Here is a 7,255-nt window from a genome sequence, read left to right as displayed (position 1 = left end):
TAAAGTTAATCTAAAGTATAAATATATAAAGTTAATATAAATATAAAGTTAATCTAAAGTATAAATATATAAAGTTAATATAAATATAAAGTTAATCTAAAGTTTAAATATATAAAGTTAATATAAATATAAAGTTAATCTAAAGTATAAATATATAAAGTTAATATAAATATAAAGTTAATCTAAAGTATAAATATATAAAGTTAATATAAATACAAAGTTAATCTAAAGTATAAATATATAAAGTTAATATAAATATAAAGTTAATCTAAAGTTTAAATATATAAAGTTAATATAAATATAAAGTTAATCTAAAGTTTAAATATATAAAGTTGATAAAAATACAAAGTTAATATAAAGTTTAAATAAATATAAAGTTTATGTAAATATAAAGTTAATATAAAGTATTTATAAAGTTTGATATAAATATAAAGTTGATATAAATTAATCTGGAAACCTAAGGCTGTACCTGTGTTGCTTGATCTGATAGGCAACATTGAACAACAGCTCAGTGAAACAGTTGTGAAAATCAACATGTTCCAGCTGCCCAGAACTCTCAGTGAGATTGAGAAATACTGTGCTGCAACGTGGTTTAACCTGCTCGCTTCACACTGCCTGTTACTCAAAGAGCTTAGCTTTTAATATGATGAAAAATCACTGGTTGAAAGTCTCTTATTCTAACAGGGGCTAGCTTTGTGCTGTGGGGATTGGCCTCAGGGCAAGGGGAGAGAGAGAATGTTTAACAGTTTATACGTCAGAGAGAGGTTCTGAAACACTTGTTTTTGCACTGAAAATGATGGCATCCTATTAGCGTTGTTTCTGAGGTTTCTGCCATATTAACTGTCAATATTTATTACATCCAGAATATAGTGGCTGTAAAGAGCCTCCCTGAGCCCTCCTTAGTCCATGGTTTACTAGTTGTGTATTTAATGATCTGCTGATAGCAGGCAACGGTAAGAAGCAGCTAGGACATCTGCCGCTGTCTCTGCTGTTTTAATGAATGGAACAGGGTCAGACATCTACGTTTTGGGTTCTCATAAAACATCAGACACATCAATTAGTTGATTTTCCTGCAGCATCATTTTCTCTCCTCATTAAAGAAGAAAGCAGTGTACTCTCTACAACTCAGGATAAAAGGATGGTTGTTTTGTTAGAGGGGTTCAGAGTTCCATAATCTCAACCTGTGAGCCAGCTCATACAATAAGAGAAGAAGGAGAGGGAGATGGAGGAGAGGGGGAGGGAGGAGAGGGAGTGGGAGGAGAAAGGAAGGAGGGGGGAGGGAAGTGAGGAAGGAGAGGGAGAGGGAGGGAGGAGAGGGAGAGAGGGAAAGGGAGGGAGGAGTGGGAGAGGGCAGAGAGAGGAAGGAGAGGGAGAGGGAGGAGAGGAAGGAGAGGGGAAGGAGAGGGGGAAGGAGGAGAGGAATGGAGAGGGAGGGAGGAGAGGGGAAGGAGGAGAGGGAGGGAGGAGAGGGGGGGGAGGGAGGGAGGGAGGAGAGGGGAGGGAGGAGTGGGAGGAGAGTAAGGGGGGGAGGGAAAGGGGGAGGAAGGAGAGGGGGAGGGATGAGATTAAGGAGAGGGGGAAGGAGGAGAGGAAGGAGTGAGGGAGTGAGGGAGGAATGGGGGGAAGGAGAGGGCGGGAGAGGGGGAGAGAGGAGAGAGGAAGGAGAGGGGGAAGGAGAGGGGGAAGGAGGAGAGGAAGGAGAGGGAGGGAGGAGAGAGGAAGGAGAGGGGGAAGGAGAGGGGGAAGGAGGAGAGGAAGGAGAGGGAGGGAGGAGAGGGAGGGAGGAGGGAGGGAGGAGAGGGAGGGAGGAGAGAGGAAGGAGAGGGGGAGGAAGGAGAGGGAGGGAGGAGAGAGGAAGGAGAGGGGCATGGGGAGGGTAGGATGGAGAGCCTAAGCTTTTCTGCTTTGTGGATTAGATGATGGAGGTCTCACAAGGCCTTGGCACACAGCAGGCTAACGGCTAAGGGTTCTGGCAGAAGGCTGAGAAGGCTGCTATGTCTGTTCCTTCAGACCCTGCTAAGAAGGCTTAGGCCTCTGGAGGAGGAGACACCGCTTGTTAAACAAGGTCCGATAGGGCCTGAGGGGCGAATGCGGTTCATTGGTTCATTTGATAGCCAAATGATTATCAAGCTGATCCATGTGTTTGTCCAAAAGCTTTGAAATTGTGGTATATTTCAACACTGGTTGTTTTCATGTGGCGTTGTAATGGTTGTCTCAATGTATTTCACGTAACCCTTGATAGTGTTCACACACCAAGCTACTGTACTGCTTATAGTGTCTATGAGCAGAGCATGAAGGTGGAACTCAAAATAATAGTGGTTAAGCATTGCTAGAATATTCTACCTGTGTGTGTGTGTGTGTGTGTGTGTGTGTGTGTGTGTGTGTGTGTGTGTGTGTGTGTGTGTGTGTGTGTGTGTGTGTGTGTGTGTGTGTGTGTGTGTGTGTGGATCAGAGGCAGTGCTTTATTCCAATTATCTTTGTCCCAAATGGCACCCTATACCCTATGTAGTGCACTAACTTGTGGCCAGAACCCATATCTTGTCAAAAGTGTGCACTATGCAGGGAATAGGATGCCATTTTGGGACAGAACCATTGGCTGCTGCCTCTGAGCTAAGCTGCTTCTAAAACACTTGTTTGATGTCTCCTCACAGGTGTCCAGGACAGCCCCCTGCTGTGTAGCCCTGTTTCTCAACTATTTCAAAAGGCCCTTTCTGTTGGTGTTGGACCACTAAGACTGAGTGGCATTCCTTATCTAGCTGGCATTCTGGGAGCTCGGGCCAGACGGCCACAACTGGCTCAAACTACTTCTGAATTGTTTAGGTGTTTCGTTTTTTTGTAAAGGTAAGAAACTAGGCCAGTTTGTGGACAAGAAAGGCCCTGGTCTGTAGTAGTGCACTAGATAGGGAACAGGGATCCATTTGGGACGGAGACTAAAGGACTCAGAAAATCTGATGGGGATTCACAGCCGTTTACTGAGGGCTGAAGGACGAAGTCTTTGACTCTCTGATATTTTACCATTTCTATTTTAGATATTCAAATTGTGTGAAAGGTTAACATATGTTTTATGAGATAAGGACTAATATAAGTACTACTTGATTTCATTACACGTGTGTCCAATGCTATTTTCTATGCAACTGTTTATGATATAAATTTAGCATTTCTTCAGGGTTGTTTTTGAGTAAACTGTGAGCAGGAATCAATCAAGTCAAAGTCAATATCCATATCAATACTGCTGAGAACTGAATCTCCTTTTCAGACGAACATTACAGACGCTGACAATGTATAGAATATAACATTACAGACACTGACAATGTATAGAATTTAACATTACAGACACTGACAATGTATAGAATATAACATTACAGACACTGACAATGTATAGAATATAACATTACAGACACTGACAATGTATAGAATTTAACATTACAGACACTGACAATGTATAGAATATAACATTACAGACACTGACAATGTATAGAATATAACATTACAGACACTGACAATGTATAGAATATAACATTACAGACATTAACAATGTATAGAATATAACATTACAGACACTGACAATGTATAGAATATAACATTACAGATGCTGACAATGTGTAGAATATAACATTACAGACACTGACAATGTATAGAATATAACATTACAGATGCTGACAATGTATAGAATATAACATTACAGACACTGACAATGTGTAGAATATAACATTACAGACACTGACAATGTATAGAATATAACATTACAGATGCTGACAATGTATAGAATATAACATTACAGACACTGACAATGTATATAATGTAACATTACAGACACTGACAATGTATAGAATATAACATTACAGACACTGACAATGTATAGAATATAACATTACAGACACTGACAATGTATAGAATATAACATTACAGACACTGACAATGTATAGAATATAACACTACAGACACTGACAATGTATAGAATATAACATTACAGACACTGACAATGTGTAGAATATAACATTACAGACACTGACAATGTGTAGAATATAACATTACAGACACTGACAATGTATAGAATATAACATTACAGACACTGACAATGTATAGAATATAACATTACAGACACTGACAATGTATAGAATATAACATTACAATTCTGTTCAGATGTGTTCTTGAGTGTAGAATTCTCACATTTAAGTTAAAGACAGAACATTGACTGCATGTGGTGAATTAATTAAGAAGTAAGAAATATGAGCATAAATAAATTAACAGACTAACAACAACAAGACTAACAACAACAGACTAACAACAACAGACTAACAACAACAGTATCAAACAACAACAGACTAACAACAACAGACTAACAACAACAGACTAACAACAACAGACTAACAACAACAGTATCTAGCAACAACAGACTAACAACAACAGACTAACAACAACAGACTAACAACAACATACTAACAACAACAGACTAACAACAACAGACTAACAACAACAGTATCTAGCAACAACAGACTAACAACAACAACAACTCTCTCTCTCTCTCTCTCTCTCTCTCCCTCTCTGTCTCTCTCTGTCTCTCTCTCTGTCTCTCTCTGTCTCTCTCTCTCTCTGTCTCTCTCTCTCTCTCTCTCTCTCTCTCTCTCTCTCTCTCTCTCTCTCTCTGTCTCTCTCTCTCTCTGTGTCTCTCTCTCTTCCATCTCACTAATCATTATTATTATAGTATGCTCCCTGCAGCTTCCTAACTGGCCTCCCAATGTCCCTTCAGTCATTGGAGGAATAAAGTGGGCAGAGTATGAAACGTTTAAATTTCTCTGTTTCTAAAATGGATCCTTGTTGTCATTCTGAGGTTTAAATTGCTCTGTTTCTAAAATGGATCCTTGTTGTCATTCTGAGGTTTAAATTGCTCTGTTTCTAAAATGGATCCTTGTTGTCATTCTGAGGTTTAAATGTCTCTGTTTCCAAAATGGATCCTTGTTATGTCTTGTTATTTATCCTGTTGTTTATTTTCTGTACCATGTCCCGTTGTCCACAGCCCACATCTGATAAGAGCTATATCTCTGTGTCCCCAAAGGACTCTGGTCAAAAAGTAGTGTGCACTATAAAGGGAATAGGTTCCACTTGGGACGCGTTCATGAATGAATCTATGGTATAACCAAGGCCTGTAGGGCTTCTGTAATCCTCTGAGAAATGGCTGGGACATACTGTATATCAGTGGAGGCTGCTGAGGGGAGGACGGCCCATAATAATGTCTGGAACGGAGCGAATGAAATGACATGAAACACATGGAAACCATGGAAACCATGTGTTTGATGTGTTTGATACCATTCCACCTGATTCCTCTCCAGTCATTACCACGAGCCCGTCCTCCCCAATTAAGATGCCACCAACCTCCTGTGCTGAATAAACCCATACTGTTGTAGCCTAGGTTAGTATTATACGTTTATTCTGAAACTATGTCAATATTACTAACAGTGCCATTTTTAAGACTTTTAATGTGAAGCACTTCCTTATTCCCAGAAGGCACCTGTGTGTGTGTGGAAGAGGAGGGTGTTGATGGGATTCCCACTTGACTGTGTCCTTGTGATTAGAGAACTAATATAAGATAACGTACTTTACCTGCTGGAACCGATATTTTATAAAGAGCTACAAGTCCTCCGGAAGAGACTGATAATACAATCCACCACCCAGAAATGAAGGTTACAGACTGGTGATGTGGTGGTGATGTGGTGGTGATGTGGTGGTGATGTGGTGCTCGGTGATATGGTGGTGATGTGGTGCTTGGTGATGTGGTGGTGATGTGGTGCTTGGTGATGTGGCGGTGATGTGGTGCTTGGTGATGTGGTGGTGATGTGGTGGTGATGTGGTGCTGATGTGGTGCTGATGTGGTGGTGATGTGGTGCTTGGTGATGTGGTGGTGATGTGGTGCTTGGTGCTTGGTGATGTGGTGCTTGGTGATGTGGTGGTGATGTGGTCCTTGGTGATGTGGTGGTGATGTGGTGCTTGGTGATGTGGTGCTTGGTGATGTGGTGGTGATGTGATGGTGATGTGGTGCTTGGTGATGTGGTGCTTGGTGATGTGGTGGTGATGTGATGGTGATGTGGTGCTTGGTGATGTGGTGCTTGGTGATGTGGTGCTTGGTGATGTGGTGGTGATGTGGTGGTGATGTGGTGGTGATGTGGTGGTGATGTGGTGCTTGGAGATGTGGTGCTTGGTGATGTGGTGGTGATGTGGTGGTGATGTGGTGGTGATGTGGTGGTGATGTGGCGCTTGGTGATGTGGTGGTGATGTGGTGGTGATGTGGTGGTGATGTGGTGCTTGGTGATGTGGTGGTGATGTAATGCTTGGTGATGTGGTGGTGATGTGGTGCTTGGTGATGTGGTGGTGATGTGGTGCTTGGTGATGTGGTGCTTGGTGATGTGGTGGTGATGTGGTGGTGATGTGGTGGTGATGTGGCGCTTGGTGATGTGGTGGTGATGTGGTGGTGATGTGGTGGTGATGTGGTGCTTGGTGATGTGGTGGTGATGTGGTGGTGATGTGGTGCTTGATGATGTGGTGCTTGGTGATGTGGTGCTTGGTGATGTGGTGGTGATGTGGTGCTTGATGATGTGGTGGTGATGTGGTGCTTGGTGATGTGGTGCTTGGTGATGTGGTGGTGATGTGGTGCTTGGTGATGTGGTGCTTGGTGATGTGGTGCTTGGTGATGTGGTGCTTGATGATGTGGTGGTGATGTGATGCTTGGTGATGTGGTGCTTGGTGATGTGGTGGTGATGTGGTGCTTGGTGATGTGGTGCTTGGTGATGTGGTGCTTGGTGATGTGGTGCTTGATGATGTGGTGCTTGGTGATGTGGTGCTTGGTGATGTGGTGCTTGGTGATGTGGTGCTTGATGATGTGGTGCTTGGTGATGTGGTGCTTGGTGATGTGGTGCTTGGTGATGTGGTGCTTGGTGATGTGGTGCTTGATGATGTGGTGCTTGGTGATGTGGTGCTTGGTGATGTGGTGGTGATGTGGTGCTTGGTGATGTGGTGGTGATGTGGTGCTTGGTGATGTGGTGGTGATGTGGTGGTGATGTGGTGCTTGGTGATGTGGTGCTTGGTGATGTGGTGGTGATGTGGTGGTGATGTGGTGCTTGATGATGTGGTGGTGATGTGGTGGTGATGTGGTGCTTGGTGATGTGATGGTGATGTGGTGGTGATGTGGTGGTGATGTGGTGGTGATGTGGTGCTTGGTGATGTGGTGGTGATGTGGTGGTGATGTGGTGGTGATGTGGTG

The sequence above is a fragment of the Oncorhynchus clarkii genome, chromosome 26 (genome assembly GCF_045791955.1).
Source record: "Oncorhynchus clarkii lewisi isolate Uvic-CL-2024 chromosome 26, UVic_Ocla_1.0, whole genome shotgun sequence".
NCBI lineage: Eukaryota > Metazoa > Chordata > Actinopteri > Salmoniformes > Salmonidae > Oncorhynchus > Oncorhynchus clarkii.
The sequence above is the reverse complement of the archived record's forward strand: the minus strand, read 5'-3'. Positions refer to the sequence as shown.